The sequence below is a fragment of the Aedes aegypti genome, chromosome 1, assembly GCF_002204515.2.
Source record: "Aedes aegypti strain LVP_AGWG chromosome 1, AaegL5.0 Primary Assembly, whole genome shotgun sequence".
NCBI lineage: Eukaryota > Metazoa > Arthropoda > Insecta > Diptera > Culicidae > Aedes > Aedes aegypti.
In genome coordinates this window covers 302,042,914-302,066,096 of record NC_035107.1, presented here as the reverse complement: position 1 = coordinate 302,066,096, position 23,183 = coordinate 302,042,914, and the positions used below count along the sequence as shown (strand labels likewise).

Sequence of the window (23,183 nt, the reverse complement as noted above, 5' to 3'; positions counted from 1 at the left end):
AGCTTGGTCTTGTTGAATAGCTGCGTGGTTACCACTACGGGCCTCCATAGAATAGATTTAAGATTTCGAAATTCCTTCATTTAGATCGCCTTGAAGAATTTATCCAAAAATGTCTCAAGGAAGTCCTTCAGGAATTTACCATGTGATGCTTCCATGCAGTTTTCTAGGATTCGTTACATGATTTCTATAATTTCTTTCCCATGGTAGCACAGGTAATCCACCAATTTTCAACAAACGCTAGCTAAACCGAATTGGTACGAATAGCTCAATAATTATTGGAATAAATTTATACACTCATTTGTCTTATCAAACATCGAAATAAGTGACCTGAGGGTCAAACTATTGAAAAACAATCAAAATGTTTTATTGTGATTTTGAATAATATAGCTTATTTGGAACAACTTCTGTTCAAGCTATTTTTTTTAGAAACGCCATTTTGATAGTTAAATTGTCAAACAAAGCTGTGGGAAAGAAAGAGTTTAAATATTTCCACCAGTATCTCCTATTATCTAAGATAGGGTGGGTGTCAAAAACGACTATTTTTGGCGTTATGAAATATGTGAATGATCAATTAATATTTTTATATTGATTTTCATGCCCCATGATACAATAATTCTCTGTACATTTTTTATACAGATTTATATCAATATTTTGAGCAAATCTTTGAAAAACTTTTGCGTCCAATAATTTCAATAGGGTAGAAGCACCGGTTTTAGCCATACTCCAGTCGTAGTAATAGTTTATTATACACCGTTTCACATAGCCAATCAGCATGAAACCGTTTATTCAAAGATTAACGACTATTTTCAAATGATTAATTAATCATTTCGTCCAAAAATCTCGTAATCTCAAACAATTTAAACATCAAGAGGGCTTGAACATAATCATGAATCAGTTGAAATTATATCGAACTATCAATATGTCTGCTGAGATGATTAATTTGATATTTTGAATCAATTATCAAAAGATAACAATCTTTTCTCATTTGTCTCACAAGTAACTTTGCAAACAACCAAAAAGTTAATGTTCAGTTTAAAAATTCAACGATTTGTATCTGTTTTATATTGGTAGAACTTGTTTGGATATTGATACACAGTACGGGTATTTTTTCCCTGACTTTAAGTGCAATTCCCTGACTTTCTAGGTCGAAATGTAATTCCGACTTTCCAGGTTTTTCCAGGTAGTCGACACCCTGTTTTTAGAACCAGCGACACGTTGGGGTAGCAGTAAAGAGCCGCCAGTACCTCCCTTGAGTAAACCAGCCTAGGGCTGAAAATCCCACAAACAAAAATGATAAAAATGGGAGAAGTAAACGAGAACGAAGTAAACTGTTTTTTATTCACACCACCCAGTGTCTAGTTAAAAAAGATACTACGCGAAGCACTTTGCATGCATGCATGTATAATAATAGGTATAAAACAACCTGGAAACAGTATCGGCGCGAGTGCAAAACGGAATATACTCTGAAACAATCAACCTTCGCTCGATCGATTTGCGCAATATAAACAACTTATTCGCACACCAATACCAGCGAATCGGCGCGCAAACCGGCTTAAGACTAAAGTTACATTGAAAAAGCCACCGAAAAACACAAGGCTGAACTGAAACAGTGGAAAACTGTGGACTGAGAGCCGTTGCTGCAAGAATTAGTACTTCAGCTAGCTTTCGTGCCTTCGTCTCGACTAGGTAGCCCCAATAAACCTACTTAAAAGCTAATAGCTGACGAAGGGAAAACGAACGGAAAGCGATTCGTCGTAGTCGTCGCCGTCGCGGAATCTAAATATTTGATACCATTTGTATTGTGTGCGGTGAACATAACAAAAGTACATCGGCCACGAATCGACCGCAATGCACTTTATCGCGCTTCGAAGTATGTAATTGCGATGTAAGCGAACGCGGGATTAGCAAACCAGCGAACCGCGGGAAGTAATTGCATTATGTGCATTGTAATCTAGACGGTATTTCAGAGTCCCTCGGGATGGAATATTCATACACGCATTCCTCCCGGAATAGACTACGCAATGTACACAAAATAGTTCCGCTCACCTTCACTTTCAGTAGACGGCACCTCCTTCACTTCCAGAAGTCCCACACAAACGTCCTGGAGAGGTCAACAGCGGAGGAAAGTGGAGCTGTGCAGTTTGTGTTTCGTTTGTTGTTTTTGTTGGTGCTGCCTCTTGTCTCTTGCGTTTTTTCTTCTCTTCCACCTTCCAAACCCAATGACGACTCTTTCGCTCTTCGCTGCTTGTGAACAAAAATTGATATGCCTCTAGATGGAGAAGGGCAAAAACTGGAATCCGTCCGGGTGAACTGGCGCGGCCACGGATCGACCGAAATCCAATGTCTATCGTTGCACGGGCTGCTGCTGCACACTTTCCACACAAATTCACTCCATTTTGGGGCACTTTTGTACGCAATATTTTGCAAAATTTGTGTCCAATTCTGAAAATTTTCCTTTCGAGCTGTCAAAACTTTGACAATAGTTGGCGGTGAGTGACGGGGGGCGAGTGCTCGACGCAGCACTCACGGAAGTGCACTCTCGAAAGAAGCCAAATTTTTTGACAGCAAACCTTTGGTGAGCGACCGGGGTGCACGGAAAATTACATCGCATTTCGGAGATAGGGGAGCTGGGGCGAAACCCGGCTAAAAATAACGATTAACTTTGCTCTCAAATTCACAAAAACATCGTACGAGACTTTGCGATAGTTCCAACTTTCGGAGTTGATTAACCAATAGGCAAATTTAATGCGCAACCATCATAGAGGTCGCAAGGGAAGAAGGAAAGAAATGTCATTGAGAATGTTTGTTTGTGTGTGTGTGTGTGTGTGTGTGTGTGATACAATCCACCTCCCACTGGCCGGCAGTGCTTTTATGGAAGAAAATTGTATGCATGTATTTAATGATACCCTTCGATATCTTTATATCTGCAGACAATTTTAGCCCAGGAGATGAAAGGTGATAGCTCTACTGAAATTCCAACGACCCATTTCAAGAATGGTAAATGGTAAATACACACACATTCTGAGGTCATTTTCATTTACAGTAAGCCCCGCATAAAAACATCCAGATATCAAATGGATATATGCAATGTTTTTACACTTCCCGAATCGAAAATTATATTTTCGACCCTGGCACGTATTTAGTTTGAATTGGTAATAAGTGAGTAAAGTAAACAATAATAAAGAACGATTTTACCATTTTTTTTGTGAAGCAGTTTTTCTCCGTTGCCGCACTGGGGTTTCCGTAAAATACTATACACTTTTTCACTGCACTCCACGCGTAACACGTTCGATCCTGACCGCATCACCCGCCCCGCAGTAGCAAGCGTCGCAGTTAAAGGATCACACACTACTCATCATTGAGAATGTTTGTTTACATCCAAATTCAATTTTTCGACCCAAAAATTAGCTCATAATCATTTGATTATTAAACTATTTTCCATTGGCATAACAATTTGGAACCATTATTCTTGCGATACGCGTGATTTCACAACAAATTTGACCACTAACAAAGAATCCGGAAGTTTATAACCTATGTTGCCAAACACCAATTTTCCAATTTTATCCCACTAATCGTACATGAGCCCTGACCGGATCTGTACATTTTCGTTTGAAAACAAGTTTATTATGTTTTTTAATGCTCTCTGGTCGTCTACAAAATAACTATTCCGAGAAAAAGTGTAAATTGTGTGCATCTTCCTATGCTGCACACGGTGCGTTTTCAACCAAACCTCTTTTTTGAAGGTTCTTCTACTAGCCACCAGATGTCGGAGTGATCGTTTAGCTTTGAAAATATTTGCCTATAGGAGTTAAAACTCTTTTGCTACTGTTGGCACAAATATCCGGAAATTTGTTGGACAATCCATACAACATTCAAATTCTATACTTGTCACCACCAATCATAATGTATTTTGCTGAATTGTTTGTGTATTGTAAAACAATATACAAATTGCCGTTCAAAACAATATTTTAACAGTAATATGCTAAATTTGGTTACCAATATTGTTGCGGCGCGCAACAAACCCCTCGGCCGAACGGATCAAAGTGGTTACAACAGGGCATCTGTATAGGATAGGGAGTAGGCCAACTATCAAAAACGGAGATGAGGAGAATTTGATCTGTCAAATGCGATGATTAGCAGAATTAAGACGTTGAATACTTGAGCTTTTTTCTTTATTGGATTTCGATTGTTAAAATCACTTTTTCTAAAGGTTGAATTATATTTTTATACTATATTCCTCCACGGTAAGAAATAATACGTTTGCATCTAGATATTCACTGATTATCGGCGTTGTAGCGAGCTTAGGACTAGTGGCACCGAACGATTTTATTGGCGCTTTCAATAGACCATTTCCGTCAAAAAATTTTATTTGCTCATGAGCTTTCTTTCAATTTACTGAACAAACTTCCCTAAAGAACCCATATGTTTTGAGGCCCCTAAATATTGAAAAACAATGAAAAACTGGCGGCACGACAGTTCGCCCCACGGTCCCCTACATTTTATTTCTCTCCGATTTTTATCAGGCCCCTTTTTCCCCTATGATTTTATCTCCACGTTGTGGTGAATTTTGATCAGCTGTTCCTTTCCGGTCTCCACTCAAGCTTCTGGATTTACTTCAATGATTAAGATTTACTTAGGTGGCGCAGATCATTGATGCGTGACACTAGTTCTCTCTTTTATTCTTTCGCGCTTCTTATGCAGAGCAAACAGTGACGTCAGCCGGAAAATAGAAGAAAGAAATAGTTGTACGCATCAATGATTTGCGCCACCTAAGTAAATTCAGAACATTGGTCTCATCTTTGTTGATCTTCGGGTTTGGATGCACTATTTGTTCCCTTTTTGGTAATGGTGGTAACTGCAATCCCCACATCCGTCCCGGAAACGACCTTGGTGCTGGTGCTGGTCGTTCAAATATCTATCTTAACAGGTTCCAACATCGGAACCTCAATGTAATTAACGTGCGCAAACATATTTCCCAGACCCCAAACAAGTGGAAACTGGAACCATCAGGAAGAGAGCGAAGATAGCCGTCGCGAAGAAATGCTTCACGAACAGATTAAAGATCCCCTTTTTTATCCTTCGCATGAAGTTGCTGTGGTGCTCCAGCTGAATAATTTTTGAAAAGGTTCCTACTCTCTCCCGGTTTTGCGGCCATTGGAAAACTGACAACGAAAAATTTAACTGTGTGGCAGCATAGAAGCTTCAGGCAATGAATGGGATTTCGAAGTTGAAGAAGATCAAATTTGTCCAGCTAGGGTTTCAATGCTAGTAATGGACCCCTTAGTAGCCGAAATTCATTCTAGACACTTTCCCGCAATGATATCTCAGACGCATATACGTTTTGTGGAGCCTAACAACAAATTCAATGTCTTTACTTCATAGTACGTCTATGAAACATACAATATCATTTGATTTTTCCAGCGAAATATGCATTTAAGAAAACTGTTGTCCGAATGCCTATTATGGACCCTCCCGGGGTCCATAATAGGATTGTTTACAAATTTGGCTCGCTGCCGACGAGCCTATTATGGACCCACCTGGAAATGCGGATTATGGACCCTCTTGTGTGGTTTCATTTACAAAACTGTTCAAATATCTGTATTTATGCATCTCAAACCAAATATTTTGCCTGAAACTGCTGACTAACAATGTAATCAAAGTTCCCCCGGTGGATTTTCATAGAAATAAAGTTGCTTTGAGTGTTAATTTTATGTTTTTCTGTAGGGGGTCCATAATACGCAAAGGGTCCATAACCGGCATCGACTCCTACGACCTACAACGATGGTCATTTTTCGTGGAGTTCTTGTGATTTCGGTGACTGAGGGCATAAAAGCAGCACGCTAAACCATATTCACGCATCGCATGTGTTCGATCTACATTGTAATGTTTTCATAATCAAAAATTGAAGCGAATTCTTTCGCCGTGCATAATTTACACATAATGTTTTTTTTTCAAACCCTTGCTCAATGATGAACACAACCTATTTGGACAGGAAATATGCTGCATGTGAAGGCCGATTTTGTGCACCCGGTACTCATTTTTGAGCGGAACAATTTTAACGTGAGGTTGATAAGCAACAAACCAACGTGCGAGTCAATGTTGTTGCTGCTGGATTTGACATTTGGTTGTGTCTACAAACATTCAATGCAGGGATGTTATGAATTTTGGAAAAATCTCCACTTTCTATACCCATAGGGTTGAAACAACTGTGCCGCACGACGAAATTCACCTCAAATTCCCAAATTTTCAAAAAATTATAAGAGAATCAGGAGTGCATATAAAAAATATCTGAAAGCGTCAAAAATCATTAAAAATAATCGCCTTTCGAAGAAAAATATAAAAATTGGGGGTAAGGTCTGGCGGAAATGGTCTATTCGATCAGATTTACCGTTGATTACCTTTTCATGAACGCACGTAAGTTCGTTTGTTCTTTCTCTGATATAATGCTATTGTACAACTAAAAACCGTTACTGAAATAACTGTATATGTTATAACCCTAAATAGGACTCTTGCGTTGCATTAGTACGTTATAACCAGCTAGCCTTGCGGTAGAACACTAAAACTGTAAGTTAGCCTTATTCTTTATAATGATCCCATCTAATAAAATGAACTCGTTCTAGCTCAAAGCTTCGTATTTATCTCTAAAGATTTGGTGATTCTCCGAACAAAACCTTTAAGAGTTTTATCAACAATGATGGCAGATAATACTTCTGGATACAATTGCCACTTATGTAACGAACATGACGTCGTGGATTCGATGATAGCCTGCGATGCTTGCAATAACTGGCACCGTTTCAAGTACGCCGGTATAGATCATACGGTGGTAGCAAAACGTCGAAGTCTCATAGCAAAAGGACCGGGAAGACAATCATAGCATAGCATAGACTGACTGTACATGTCAATGGTTGCTACTCCGTGATTGATCGGAACTGGTAAGAATTGCACTACGATCCAAATGAATAAGGGATGGGAGTTTTCGCTTACTCTCGAAGTGCAATTTTAGCAGATCTAATATTATTGATCAATAACGGCGCCGGCCAAGTCCTTACAGTCAGTTGGGATGGGGAAGGAATGTTAGGGTGTAATGATTGTTGCTTCTAGAGACCGAGAATACCTCTGCATCTCCACAATCACCACGGGAAGGGTGTTTATTAGTGAGGGAGGAAAAGATCTGGGAGTCACCTCTGGTCGGTGATGCGATCCATGGACAAGGGGGAAAAATACGACTTATATTTAAAGCTAGTTTTGTATTTTTGTCTCGAGAAGTTTTTGGTTTTTGGAAACTTTAAAAAATACGTCAACATCTATAATGTCGAACAATTCAAAAGACGTTTTTATTAATGACGAAAACTGAAAATTACATGTATATATTTTAAATTATATGAAACAGGAATAATGCCGACACTTGTAGTGACGAACCATACATAGTTTGTTTGAAAATGACATATGAGTATTACTGTGCATTTTGTCTCGATATGGTAGAAGTTTTAAAAAATACGTCAACATTCACAATGTCGAACAATTCAAAAGATAATTTTCAATAATGTCAAAAAGAGAAAAATATATGTATATTGAAATTGTATAAGAAAATAGCATAATGCCGACACTTATAGTGACGAACCATACAAAGTTTGTTTTAATCTATATAAATAAAAATGGAGTGGTGTTTGTATGTCACGAAATGGCTTCCGAACGGGTCAACCGATTTGAATGATTATTTTTCCGTTTTGTTCGTTAAGTGTTCCGACGTGTTTGTGTGTATAAAAATCCCAGGATATTCACCGGGAGAGTCGAAAAAATGAGCGTGAACGTAACTGTCATTTTGTATGGGACGATCCATAGCGTTTTTCAAATGCCTACTTGATGGCAAGACGAAGTTTGCCGGGACCACTAGTATTATATAAAAGTTACGCTTTCAAGAAAAAATGTGTTATCATAAGCATGAAACGAACTCACCAGTTGGTAATCCATTCTCGACTGAACACAAAACTGACACTGACAGCAAAACTTCTTGGCGTTCCGAAAACAAACCGTCTTGCTTGGGCCTTCCCAAATACCTACCCAGCAAGACGCTCCAAAACAGGGAAAAAAAAAATTCTCCGGCGACGAAAACGCGCGAAATTGTGAGCAAAATCGATCGGACGACGCAAAACCAAACTGTCCTGCTTGGGCCTCACGAAGCACTACCCAGCAAGACGCTTCAAAACAAGGAAAAAAAAATCTCCGGCGACGAAAACGCGCGAAATCGTGAGCAAAATCTAACGGACGACGCAAAACCGAACTGTCTGCTTGGGCCTCACGAAGCACTACCCAGCAAGACGCTCCAAAACAGGGAAAAAAAATTCTCCGGCGACGAAAACGCGCGAAATTGTGAGCAAAATCGATCGGACGAAAACCGAACTGTCCTGCTTGGGCCTCACGAAGCACTCCATAGCAAAAGGACCGGGAAGACAATCGGCTCAAAAGTCAGTATGACCTCTAGTGCGCGCACCGCTGCATTGGAAGCCCAGATGCACTTAATCGAAGAAGAGGAGCGTTTGAATGAGCCAGAATTGAAACAAAAAGAAGAACTTCAGCGTCAGCGTCAGGAGTTTGCTGGGGAGCAGCGTAAGCTAGAGATGAAGAAAACACTTATGGTGGAAGAAACAAAACTGCGAGAATCAGAACTGTTGAAGCAAAAGGCGTTGCAGCAGAAAAGGATGCTACTAAAACGAGAATCGATGGAGAAGAAAAAGGAATTGATGCGCCAGCAAGCCGAGTTAATCGAATCTTCTTCATCATCCCACATTTCGGAATCTTAACGAATTCAGAATTGGATCTCTTCGCAACAACAGACAGAGGGAGACAATTTGGTAAGCCATGCCCCACGGATCTCCACGTCGAACAGTCGTCCAGTAAACCCTGCTTTGCTTCACCAGTGAAATAAGCAACCGGTAGCACCCAGCATTCCCGCTTCTCAATTGGCGAACCTTTCATTACGCGATGATGAAAATCGAGTCATGAATCAAACATTACCAACGTACATGCAAATCGCTGCCCGTCAAGTTACGGGCAAGGATCTTCCAATGTTTAGCGGTAATCCGGAGGACTGGCTGATTTTTATTCGGACATATGAGGAAACAACGATCGCTTGTGAATTTACCGACGTGGAGGATTTAGTCCGGCACCAAAAACGTCTGCGTGGAAATGCCCTGGAAACAGTACGAAGTCGTCTCATGATGCCGGCCGGTTACCGCACGTAATAAAAACGCTGCAAATGCGTTTCGATCGACCGGAGTTCATAATCCGTTCATTACTTGAGCGGATTCGTCGCGATTCGTAGCCGTTGAAAATCTGGTCGTACATCTACAAGCAGCCAAACAGGAAAATCATCTAACGAATCCAGTCTTGTTGCAAGAGCTCGTTTCAAAATTACCGGCGCAGTTAAAATTGGATTGGGCCAAGTACAAAATCCTTCGACGAGACTCAACTCTCACTGCATTCGGCGAATTCATGAATGAACTTATTTAGGCGACCAGTGAAGTTTCATCCGATCTACACTGAGAACAGCGTTGCGGTTGAAAATACTATATCAGAGGGTTAAATTAAATACACAACGCCACTTGATTTGTGCAGACTAAATTCGCATTTATTTAGAATATTTTGTGCATTCAATTTTACCATGGCACCATTTGTATAGTAAAAATTACTATATCATGGTTAAAAACTTGCAGCAGACCAGAATCGAACCGAGGATCTGGCGATTGCCAAGCGCGAACGCTAGCCGTTCGGCTATCGACGCGGTTGGATTGAGAGGGAACAAAACGCAAATAAAAAGCGTTCATTGAGCTATCATGGTGGTTGGTATAGTAAATTTAAAAACACGTTCATGGTTCTCATTACTGCAACGCTTGTTTAAGTGTACCATTAAACCTGATGGCGAGGACAGAGAAATCGAGGGACCGGGAAAAGGTTTACGTCCATGCCCACGACGCTGTCGAAATGGAAACAAGGGCCACTAGTACAGTGAAAAGGTCTCATAAACCTTGTGTGGTTTGTGGTACTATGGGACATCGTATTGCGGAGTGCGAGGAATTCAAGGAAACATATATCCACAGACAAACAGACGTCACACTCTCATCATTGTCCATCGACCACCTTTTTAACGGTCGATTCAAAAATATGTTAGGTGGCCAATCCGCCACCTGCAGCGCTTGCTTCGTTTTTGTTTGTGTTTGACGTTTACACACTACCACCATCTGTTGGCCACTAAAAATGGCCATGTCGAACGACTTCTGCTGCCGAAACAATCACTAGCACTAGCTGAGCGATGTCCTCACTTGGGTGGGCTTCCAATCGCCGACTTTATATTCTCATCGGAATTGACAACTTAAGATTGTGCATTCCACTGAAAGTTCGGGAAGGACAAGGCAACGAACCCATCGCCGCAAAATGTAGGCTTGGCTGGGCGGTTTATGGATATGGCGAGCGTGCGCCATCACCAACGTCTCAGTAAACTTACCAGCTGCTCGAGATGTGGACCATACATTAAACGAACAACTTAACATTTTTTTTTCGCTGGATCAGTTACGATCCAAGCATTCCTTCAATGTCCCAGAGTCGGTAGCGGACCAAAGAGCTCGGAAAATATTAGTAGAAACGACGCGTAGAGTTTCTAAGAGATTTGAAACCGGTCTTCTATGGAAATTCGACATAGAATTTCCAGACAGTTTCCCGATGGCAGTCAGAAGACTCGAATCGCTGGAAAGGAAATTATCCAAAGATTCCGCTTCATGAGACCGAGTGCATCAAAAAATGAAAGAATATTTGGCTAAACGATACTGTCATCGAGCAAGCCCGGAAGAACTAAACTCTGTCGACGTTACAAGGCTGTGGTATCTCTCTTTGAGCGTAGTGGTCAACCCAAAAAAGCCATCTGGGATGCGGCGGCTGAAGTCAACAAAGTATCATTCAATTCAGCCCTGCGTAATAGACGTTGCAACCTTTGGGTCAACTTGCTCCCCAAGTTCGGCCCAATTCGTGAAAAACACAAACGCAAAAGAACACATGGAAACGTTCCTTAGAACGGCGACCGCGATCATCAAGCATCACTATGTAGATGATTACTTGGACAGTTTTGAGACGGAAGAAGAAGCAATCGAGATAATCAATCAAGTAAAATTCATCCGTTCAATGGGAGGTTTCAATTTGGGCCCATTCACAAATTTCATAACGCTGGAGGGGGTGGGTGGGTGTCTAAACGATGTTACGGCCCATACAAAAACTGAATAATATTCATACAAAAAGCGTTACAAGGGGGTGGGTGGGTGTCCATAAAGGCTAATTTCAGCGTTATGAAATAAATGAATGAGCCCTTTACGCAACTTTCTGTCCAACTCCGACGCCTTTTTGTTAGCAATTGACGGTGTCTCACAGAAAGATGCCAAGCAGCTAAGTCTTTCCAGAGCTGAGAGAGTCGAATCCGTGCTTGGAATGAAATGGAATCCTTCCAGGGATGTTTTCGTCTATATTTTAATTCCTCGCCAAGATCTAGTAAAAATTGACTGAGACTGGGATCCTCAATCGAGACGAAGTGAAGCGAGCAGAACAAGAACTCTGAAACAGGCTCAAATTGGAAGCTTACGGTTAAGAGCGAAAAATGTTGCTGGAAATTCGAGGCACACCAGACGCTTGTCATAGCTCAGTACCGAATTCCAGTCCAATCTACAAATTGTGGCCTTACATTGATTTCGATGGTGTGGTCCGGATGCGAAGAAGAATATGTGCCACTTGGTACTCTGCTCTTAATGACTAGTAATCCTTTATAAGAGAGATTCGCGGAAGCTGACATTTCTGTCAAAGTGTGAGCCAATCGAGCAGCGAGAGCTGTCAAAGTGTGAGCCAAACGAACATGCGTTATGTTTGTTTTGAACTTTTCTTGAGGAGTAATGTAATCCACTTGAAATTATTTCGGTAAAAGCAGGGGTAAAAGTAATTTAACATGAAGTAAAAAAATGAAATATTTTTCTTTTAAAATTTTTGTCAATGCGATTTTTAGTTGTTGATTTTTTCGGCTGTTTATTAGTTTGGATATGTAGCTCAAAGATCTATAACAAAACAAAATACACTTTTTAGCAATGAGGAAGTCATGTCCGTGTAACAATATTATTCTCGCCGCCGAGCAAAATCAGCACTGCTGGTCTGTTGCCAAATCATTCCATTTTACTTCCGCCTATCTCTCTATAAAGGATCACTATTAATGACAGGTACCCGATTATACTACCAAAAACTCATCAAATAAAGTCGCTTCTAGTGGATTCGTACCATAGACGCTATCATCATGCCAACCTTGAGACAATCGTGAATGGCAAACGGCAGCGCTTTCAAATTCCAAACCTACGCTTGATTGTTAAGCAGACGGCACGAAAATGCATAAAATACCGTATAGATCATGCTGTCCCAAGACCTCCACCAATGGGTCCACTTCCAGAGGAACGTGTTACCCCCTTCGTGAGGCCATTCACATTTGTCGGTCTGGACTATGTCGGGCCGTTGACGGTGAAAGTTGGCCGATCCGAAGTCAATACTCGGCCTTCTTGTACTTTTCTTTTTCGATTATGTGGAACGTATCCCGGAATACCGTCGCCTAATAATAAGTCAACCCCTGGTGGAGCGAAACCAGCCGTTACATCCGAAGTAATCGTAATACCGTGCGATCCTATCCAAGGGACCTTGACCCTGTGGAAAAAGATGCAAACGAAAAGAAAATTACAGATGTCAATGTTTGCTGAATGTTTTCCTGTAATTTCAGTTCATTAGATTTTTATAGCATTTGGAACAACAGCAAGCTGGCACCTTGGCGCTCCGAAGGCACAGCACAAAAAAAAAATGCGCCGACGAAGTGTGTAGAGTGACTACCCCCTTGGCGTTATCCCAGAATAAGCGAGAATTGTACAATTTTTCCATTAATCAGTCTGAAGTTGGGATTTCAATTAGCAGTCATGCCTTAGTATCGTAAAGCTTCGTATTTGATTTGAATTTGGCTAACACACAAGACTAGGGCGACAAATGCAAAACACAAACGATTTGTTTTTAATGCCTAAAAATTATTTAAATTACATAAAAACCGTGCGGGGCAATTTAATTAGGTAACCTAAAAGCTTAAATTTTAAAACTAAACTCCTAGGGTAGCTCATATTTGAAAACAAGAAAATTTTAATGTCAATGTTTGCTGAGACCGATTTCCATTAATTTCAATTCATTGAGTTTCTATAGCAAGTATTTTTTTTTAGCATCGCGGTCACCGAAAAAAGTTAATACATTTTCATAAAAGCTTGTAAAATTATAGCATGCATCGCGCAACCCCTAGCGCTCTGAAGGCACAACTTAAAACTATGTGCGCCGATGGAAGTGTGTAGAGTGTAGTGTAGACTAAATTTCCCGGTAAATTTTCTCATCTTTATATACATACGAACACGTAGGAGCTTTTGAAGAAATGCAACAGTGAACGGATCATTAGAATCCGTTGGCCCGCTCTCGAGTCAATTCTTGACATACAGACACAACAGGCCTTTTCATGTGACAGGTCCGTGTTTACATTTGTTTAAATCGGCGGAGAACCGGGAGCGTACACGAGGCTGGCATTTCCATAGAAGAACTGCCCAGGTGCTTATAGATCAGCTGATTTGAAACGTCTGGTGAAAAGGCCTATACAACTCGATATTCTTTAACTCGATAGCTTTTTCGATCCCTTCGAATGCCTATACATCATGCTCTTTATAAATCGATATTTTCATAACTCCATGTCTCCACTAGTCAATGTCACGTGTGAGGTAAATTTCCATCCATAACTCAATATCTATCTAAAAATACTTGGATCACTTCTGGAAGTGAATACAGACATCCAAATTATAATGAAAGATAAAACACATGAAAATAAAAATACCTATCGATTTTTAATAACAATAAGGTACCGTGGGGCAAGTGGGTAATGGAATTCGCATAATTGAGATTCTTCCAATTCTAGAGACTTTAAATTGAAACAAATGAGGTTGTGTATATTTTTTAGCTTGACTCCCACCATATATAAGATGCATGCTGAAATTGATTTTTATGAAAAATTGAAGAAATAAATACAGAAAAAGTTTTTGAAAAATGTCTCCTTACTTTTCACTTGCCCCAAAAGAGTTTTCGAGAAAGTCGGATATGACGTCGGATAACTCTTCGGGAGAAATCAAACGGAATCCTTGAATAACGTATTTAGGGTCTTTTTTATGTGGATAGACCTATACCCCATTTTTATGTTTTGAACTAGCTTTACATAGCTTTCCGTGTGTATTGCAACTTTTCAGTCAACGTCTTCCTTTTAATTGGCTGCCCGAAGTAGACATATTGATATTGTAATGTTTGGCAACATCTTTTAGAGAATTTCCATGATTTCTAATAGCTTTTAACGCTTGAGTATAATGTTTCTTGAATAGGGTCCTAAAGCCCTGTCCCAATTTTAGTGCCAAACGCTTAAGTTTAGGCCAAAAACACATGTTTACTCAATTTTCTAATGTTTTCCGTTGGTTTAAGCCTGGGAGGGAGGCACCGATACTACACACGAAATATAGAACAACGTTTGTTTGAACTGCAAGATAACTCCAGCTTGCCAACAACAATCAAGGCAGGCTTGGGGAAAACCGCTAGTTTTCTTTTGTTGTGTACTTTCGATCTTTCCTGAAAAACATGGAAAAAGGGCCACAGTTTTCTATGCACCAAATATTAATTTTCATTGGAAAAAGTAAAACGATGCGTTTTTCAATGCTTTATATTCAATCAGTTGAAAGGTGCTCACGTGACATTACTTGCATTATGTGCATGAATTGATTTTCATTAAATTTTTGTCACTTTTGATGAAATACGAAAATATGTTTTAATCAGTTACGTGCTTTTTCCATTTTAGTCCAATGTTTGAGATCTGGGCTCACAGTGACAGTTCGTGACAGCGGAATCCCGGCTCACTATGACGTATAGAAATTTTGTATTGGTTTCTCCCTCCCAGGTTTAAGCCCAGAAAACATTTTTTTAGATTTTGTCACATCCTTTGGCTTAAACTCAAATTTTGGGTGTATTTTGTTTTCCGTGTCCCTTACGAAATGTCAGATAGGAACAACCCTAGTGGTCGATCTAAAACCCATGTGGTGTTTTTGTCGACTAAGCGAACGTCAAACATGATCAAAAGTGTCAAGGTTCATTAATGGACCAAATTTTTAAATTAAAGGTTAAACATGATATAGCCATTTTTTGAGCGGGAAAAATTGCTAAAGTAGTTACAGTAACATGCTTTTTCGTGTTATTAAATAAAAACAAGATTTCATTAAAAATTTTAGGACCCAATTGACGGTGTTTAAATTTAGTTATTTTTAGGTCTACGTCGAATTAATTCTAAAACTTTTTTTTATTGCAGTTTGATACTGTCACAGAGGACAACTAAGAAGTGGTACAGGAAATTATTTTCCGCAACTTTTTTCCACTGAAAACATTAAAATAAGATTGTACGCCGCCAACTTGTTACGGAGTAACAGTTGACAGGTTAACAATTTTTCACTCTATTATGCAATAATGGCTGAAAAATCTCAGAAATCTCTTGCCTATCGTAATGTTCTCAATGACTTCAAAGGTTTACGCATGAGTTTAAAACGTTAATTCACATATTCAGTAAAATATATCAATTGTTTTCACTTACCCCATTTACCCACTTGCCCCGCGGTACCTCAATTGATTTCTCGAGCATTTTGAAAAACGCTTTCAAATATATTTTTTTCAAAATGCTTCAACAAAATTATATAACTGTCTTGCAAAAGTGATCATAAAAGCATAGGAAATAAAACAAATATCCTTTGATTTTAGGGTTTTTTGTGTCGGATGTTCTATAAGTCGATGGTCCCTTGAATATCGAGTTATGGAGAGTCGACTGTATATAGTTAACTCGGTCCACTGGTTAATAAAATCACCCTTAAAGGCTAGTTTGCTACTGACAAGAAAAGGAATCGCCTATCTCGATACGTGGAAAATTTCTTCCCAGAAATGGTCCAGAAAATCACATTTTTCTGATCGCAGTACGCAGTTGAGAAGAAATGTCATTTCAAAGGGGGCTCTCTGTAGGAAATTTCTTGATTCATTCAGTCAAGGAATTTCTTAACTTTTCTCGAGCGAAACAGCATAACTTAGCTTAAAGCGAAGTATGCACTTCAACAGAAAAATAATCGCCTATCTCGATGCGCGGGAAATTTCTTGCAAGAAATGCTCAAGAAAAGCATTTTTCTTTGATCGCAGCACGCAGTTGAAAAGAAAATTAATGTCAATTCAAATGGAGCTCGCTGTAGGAAATTTCTTAACCATTTCTTGGGCAAAAATTTTTACTTTTCTTCAGCCGAACAGAATACCTAGCTTAATGTATGCGTTCTTTTCCCCCAGTGTCCTGCACCCGCCAGACGAGTGACACACTCGGCACTCACAAAACCCTTCCCTGTAAACGGCGCACCAACCCATGGTGCAGTTTCGATTTGTAAAGCACACTAAGGTCCTACTTACATGAATTTCTGCATCGATTCTTGGCTTTTGTTGTCTTTCCGGAATGATAAGCGATTGTATGGAAGGGTTTGATGCAGTATTTGAGACGAATTTCCGACTAAAAACTATCAATTTCCCTGCAGCGAACACACAACCTAGGGCACTCACAGTTTTGTTTGACAGCAAACTGACATTGACAAGAGCGAGCAAGTGCATCGCCGTCGTGAGAGACGCTGCACGCGCGCGAATCACACAACCATGCACTCCGACACGCGTGTCGGACTAATCGAGCATGCTGGGGGTCACGGTGTGTTTAATGATGAAGCTAGGTATGCTGTTCAGCTCAAGAAAAGTAAAAATTTGTAATTTGTAATTTGTAATTTATTTAGTAACAACGATACCCTGGCGGTTTTACCATTTTTCAGGTCAAGGAAAAAATAACAGTGTTTTTAAGAAGATTACAGGTAGAAAACTAGAAATCACAAAAGTAGTTACAAATAGGTTACGAAAGTTAATTAAATTTAAAGTTGAAATGGGTTTCAACGTGCGTTAAGCGCATTCTTGAATGAATAATAACTTGGTTGCTGTTTTATTGCTAGAGGAAGCGCATTCCAGGCAACAGTTCTGGCTATTAGCACACTTTTCCGTTCTGAAGTAGTGTGTCGTGGGACGATGAAGCATCGGGAACGATCCTGTTGTCCTCTTTGAAGGTGGCGCAGAAGATACTCGGGAAGATTTCCATAGTACCCTTGTCGCATGAAGCAGAGTATACGATTTCTACAGTTAATGGTCAAGAAATTTTCTACAGTGAGCCCAATTTGAATTGACATTTCTTTTCAACTGCGTACTGCGATCAAAGAAAAATGATTTTCTTGAGCATTTCTTGCAAGAAATTTACCACGCATCGAGATAGGCGATTACTTTTCTGTTGAAGTGCATACTTCCTTTGAAAATAAATATAACAAAACTCATAGAGCCAAGTCTATGAGATCACAGACCAAATGAGATGGTATAGGTTATATCTAATCATAATCATAATCGATCCACAGATAAGATAAACTTATTTTCTCGAACAAAAGGAGCGTAAGCTTAAAGCTAAGGCTGTGAACCGTTTCACCAGTTCGTTTACCTTTTAGTTAAAATTTGACAACTCGATAGTTATTTCCCCTCCGGGTAGAAATAACCCTGCTCTGGAGCATGGTTAAACTTGACAGTTCGAAAGTTATTTTTTGCTCCCGTGAATTTGAGAATAACTAACCATCTGTCAACTTTGTTCTGAAATAACTACTCGACTGTCAAAGCTCAAATGGGTCGACTGCGATGTTCAATTTAACCATGTGAGGGGAAAATAACTATTGAAATGTCAAATTTTAACTAATAGTTAAACGAACTGGTGAAACGGTTCACAGCCTAAGTATGCTGTTTCGCTCAAGAAAAGTAAAGAAATTCCTTGATTGAAACGGTCAAGAAATTTCCTACAGAGAGCCCCCTTTGAAGTGACATTTCTTCTCAACTGCGTACTGCGATCAGAAAAAGTGATTTTCTTGACCATTTCTTGGGAGGAATTTTCCACGCATCGAGATAGGCGATTCCTTTTCTTGTCAGTAGCAAACCGGCCTTAAAGCAAAGTATGCACTTCAACAGAAAAGTAATCGCCTATTTCGATACGTTGTAAATTTCTTGCAAGAAATGCTTAAGAAAAGCATTTTTCTTCGATCGCAGTACGCAAATGAATAGAAATGTCAATTCAAATGGAGCTCGCTCTAGAAAATTTCTTGACCATAGGCCTATTCACATGACGTCTCAAATCAGCTGATCGGGAAGCACTTTGACAGTTCTTCTATGAAAATGACAGGCCCGTGTTAGCACCGGTCCTCCACCGATGTAAACAAATGCATAGACGGATCTGTCACATGAAAAGGCCTATAAGCCATTTTACGAGACAGTCGGTTGACGTTTTCTGGCGGGCCGCTCATTGTTTTTGTTTTAAAAACTAGCATGATATGTGAATGGCGCTGGTAAGGGATGGTACACAAATTATGTCACGCTAAATTTCAACTTTTTCGACCCCCACCCCCCCTTTGTCACACTTTTTGTACGAATCCTCCGAAAATTTTGTAAGGCTTGTCACGCTTGGCTCGACCCCCTTCCCCCTCTAGGAGCGTGACGTAATTTGTGCATGACCCCTAACGTTTTTGTTGGTGATCACATTTTCGCCTCATTCTGGCTATTTACATGTCTGATGTTACCAGTAAATAACATAAATTATTCCCTGCCTGTGAATTTTAATTTTACTGTGGAAGATTGAAAATTTCGTTGAACGCCATTAATGAATGAGCTCCTCCCAAATGTGGCACTAGAAGAAACGTAAATAAATGGCCCCGCCAGCAAGTTTCAATGCTGGTAAACAAACAAAAAACATATGATTCGAAACGTCTCATAAAATGGCTTATTGCTTGCGCAGAAATTTTTACTTTTCTTGAGCTGAACAGCATACTTAGCTCAAGGCTCAAGAATCCATCATCCAATCATCAAAAATGAAAAACCAGTTTTTCGTTCAAATTTAAAGAAATCCTCATGAAAATCTATCATTGCAATATAGATAGCAAGTGTAATGCAATGATACAAATTTAATAGTTCTTTGGTATATATTTATTAGAGCAACCTTAACGGTGCGCGACTAAACTAAATTACATTGCTGTTCGATTTGAATTTAAGCATATTACGGTGGAAGATCTGAGATTCTGGTGGGAGTTGATGCGCATGAAGTGGAAATAACAAAGTTTTTGGGATTCGGGTAAAACTTCAAAATTTTGATAAGAATAATAGGAATCTGATGCAATTATTGGAAATCCAATAGAAGTTTTTGAAATATTCGATTCCTCTTAAGATTATCGATTTCGGAGAATTTTGGGATTTTGTGATTCCACCCGGAATACTTGGGATTCCACCCGGAATCCATGGGCTTCCACCCGAAATCCTTGGGATTCCGATTGTAATTGTTGCTGTTCTGATGGGAATCTTTGCGAATCCTTGGGATTCCGAATGGAATCCTTGGGGTTCAGAATGGAATCCTTGAGATTCAGAATGGAATCCTCGGGATTCCGACTGGAATCCTCAGGATTCCGACTCGGGATTGTGATGTCAAAAACTTTGGTTATTCCATTCGGAATCCCAAGGGTTCCAGTCGGAATCCCAAGGATTCCAGTCGGAACCCCAAGGATTCCAGTCGAAATCCCAAGGATTCCAGTCGGGATCCCAGGGATCCCAGTCGGATTCCCAAGGATCCCAGTCGGAACCCTAAGAATTGCAATAGCCCTAGTCAGAGTACGGTACGCTGCACAACTTTGGACGCGTAGCCCCTCAGCTTACCCAGTAGCATGCCGACCCTGAGACCCAGCCCGAGGGGTCTTTTGTTACTGAGAGATTGCCCGGTTCGTTAATAAGTTACAGATATAATGCCATAACTAAAAACTATCAATGTACAACTGCTAACGCTCGTAGATTCAGAAGTTATTATTCCTGTGAGTCCTAGAACGAAAAAAAACATCGAAATAAATTTGAACTATACCTCGTTTACTTGTATGCATAGTTATGAGCTTTTAATGTATTAAAAAATCTTTAAACCATTGGTTATGCTTGTATATCCTAACGACTACATTCCACGGAGTTCTTGGAGGACCAAGAATATGCATATGAATCAGAACAATGTTCCGTATATGCGAAGGGTTAGGATTATATGCCATAACTAAAAATTTTTACTAGAGCACTGGTAACGCTTATAGATCCTAAGGCCTATATTACATGGAGCTTTTAGAGAACCAAGAACATCAGTACCAATCAATACAATACTACTTTTACTTATACAATACAATACTACGTTAACTTATATGAAGAATTAAGATTATATGCCATAATTAAAAACTATTGCTAGAGCACTGGTTACACTTGTAGATCCTAAGGCTCGTAATACATGGAGTCCTTGAAGATCCAAAAACATCAGTATATTGATCTATTTACTTATATAAAGAGTTAAGTTCTTAAGTCATAACTGACTATCATTAATATCCAACTGCTTTCGATTGTAGATACTCAGACCTATATTCCGTGGAGTCCTTTGAAGTTCAAGAACACAACCAAATGCAATACTTCGTATATTAATATGAATAGTTAGGGCCCTTCATAATATTGAAGAACTATCTAGTGATAATTGGTTACGCTTGTATATCCCAAGGCATATATTCGATAGAATGCACATGAATAATTAGGGGCCTTTGAAGCATTTTAAAACTAACCTTAAATCACTTATTACTGTCGTAGATCTAAAGGCCTATATTCAATGGAGCCCTTGGAGGACCAATCCCATCCGTACAAATCAATACAATATTCCGATGACTTAACCCGTATAGGCCTGAAAGAAACAAAAGTTACGAAAACTCTCACCGCTCAGCGAATACTAAACTATTTCAATTATGTTTTATCACTATACTGCTACACATATCTAGTTTCTAATAGTGCTCAAATCTCGAGAATGCTCCTGTGGCCGGAGTTATTGCGGTAGATCACTAGGTTCTGTGCTTCTGTGCCCCTGGAGGTAGGCAAATTTCAAGCCATAGATAACTTCCAGAATCGGATATAATGTAGCCACTACATCAAGGAGTTTTAAGAAAAACGCATCAGCGTAAACGTTCTGATGATCGATTAAATTGAATAATTATGCCAACTGCATTTGATTGATCCTACAAAGGACCATTTTCGGGTCCACAGGATGCCTCAAATTTATGATAAAGGGCACAATTTGTATCTTAACATCTATGTCGATCTATACTTTTAGAGATATGAAATCTAGAGCCGGTTCTTCAGGGCATTAAGTCCGAGTGGCTACAATCTAAACGATGCAAAACTATTAATTTATAACACAGACAACCAGACGTAACACTTAGAACAAATTGTGATTAAAATCATAGTCACGAGGACATGTACGCCCAATGCTAAAGCCAGCGTGTTTGGCCGATGGGCCAATAAATGTCGGTAGTGAGCAAACGTCAAATGCGAACAAAAACGATGCGAGTGGTGGATTGACGACTTACCATATATTGAATCTACCGTTAAAAAGGTGGTCGATGGACATCGATGAGAGTGTGACATCTGTTTGTCTGTGTTTATAATGTTCAATATCAGATCTTAATGATTTATGCAAATTAAAATAATTGCCATTGGAAATAAATAAAGATAACTTGGCATGTCTCAAAAATTCCCGTCTTGGCATGTCCCGCCTTTTCCTACCTGACTTGACCCAGTGACCCACCGCAATAACTCCGGTTACATGGGTATTCCCGAGTTCCTCTGACCACTTCTAGAAACTAGATATGGGGGCCAGTATTTTTGCTTTCACTCAGGCCTATACGGGTTAAAGGAATGATTTAGAGACTGTGCCATAATAATAAAAAAAAACTATCTAAAGACTATTAATCATGCTTGTAAATCCTGAGGCCTATATTCGATGAAGTCCTTGGAGGAGCTAGGATATCGGTACAAATTATAAAAATATCAAAGGATCGCTAAATACGCCAGTGCATTGCAGGTATATACTCAATTAGTTATCAAAACTCAGACTTGACATCACAAACGATTTTTCAAAAGTTAAGAAACTTCTAGGGTCCAGTATGAAGAGATATTCTTCTACAAAGAAATGATAAATTGAAATCCATTAACTTATGTAGAATCGTATGCCTAAACTTTAAAGATTTCTTGGAAGACCTTGACTTGTACACATTCTAGCCTGATTAGGCACCAACTATATCAGTAATATGTTAATTATACTAAAAGAGCATAATTTTTCTAAACAATAAAAATTAATTTCTTTAATTCCTTCTGGAATTCAAACCCATGATCCTCAGCTTGGTCTTGCTGAATAGCTGCGCGTTTACCACTACGGCTTCCTTAAAGGGTCCAAAATTCAGCCGTTACTTGAATTCAAGAGGTATTCTGAAATTTTATAGATACTCCAAGGGACTCCTATTCTATTGCAGTAGGATTTTTGGCATGCTCCGTTTTTGGCACCCCAAAATTTCGGCAACAAAATGGATCCGTTCTTGGCAACATTTTTCAATATCTCTGAAATTTGTTTATTTTTGAAAATGCCATTGCGTCTTTTGTTTAAGCCAATTGAAAAGCAAGCTAGCTTCACGCTTATTGCATTCCAGAGCTAAATTTTCGCCGATATTCCCCCAAATCTCACCAATTTCTAGAAGTACCGTATGTGCTTATTTAATTCTAGATGGCCGTGTGGTCGCAAAGTTTCATAAAATCATCAATCTCTATGAGTATCTCAACTAGAATTCCAACATCTTTTCTCGGGCATTCACGCTTTATGACCAGCCCACTTGAGTATGGCGGAAGGTGATGCAGTTAATAAAAGTCAGTTTTCTACTGATTTGGAACAGCTCGTTTTAACAAAGTAATATTGACACAAGAGGAACCAAATGTCTATAACTCCACAGAGTTTATATCTAAAATTTCGTCTCGATTCTTCTGCTCACTGTTTTCTTTTATTGTAGAATTACTTGCATTGCGTATGTCGAAATATACCATGACAATAGAAGCAAGCCAAGCAAGAAGTCGTGTTCTTTATTTGTTTATGAAAT

At 39.4% G+C, this 23,183-nt stretch overlaps 1 protein-coding gene across 3 annotated transcripts in view; it reads right to left on the bottom strand.

Moving 5' to 3' along the window:
* The window catches only part of LOC5577579, a 65,134-nt gene extending 48,422 nt beyond the window's left edge, over window positions 1-16,712 (bottom strand). For 2 of the 3 annotated variants that reach the window (XM_021838339.1, XM_021838341.1), the window contains exon 1: window positions 2,047-2,500. The gene's annotated coding sequence lies outside the window, so the exon portion shown is untranslated. Of the gene's footprint in view, window positions 1-2,046; window positions 2,501-16,557 lie in introns of those variants that run through there. The other variant, XM_021838340.1, reaches the window with a different exon arrangement.
* Between the last annotated feature and the right edge of the window lie 6,471 nt (window positions 16,713-23,183).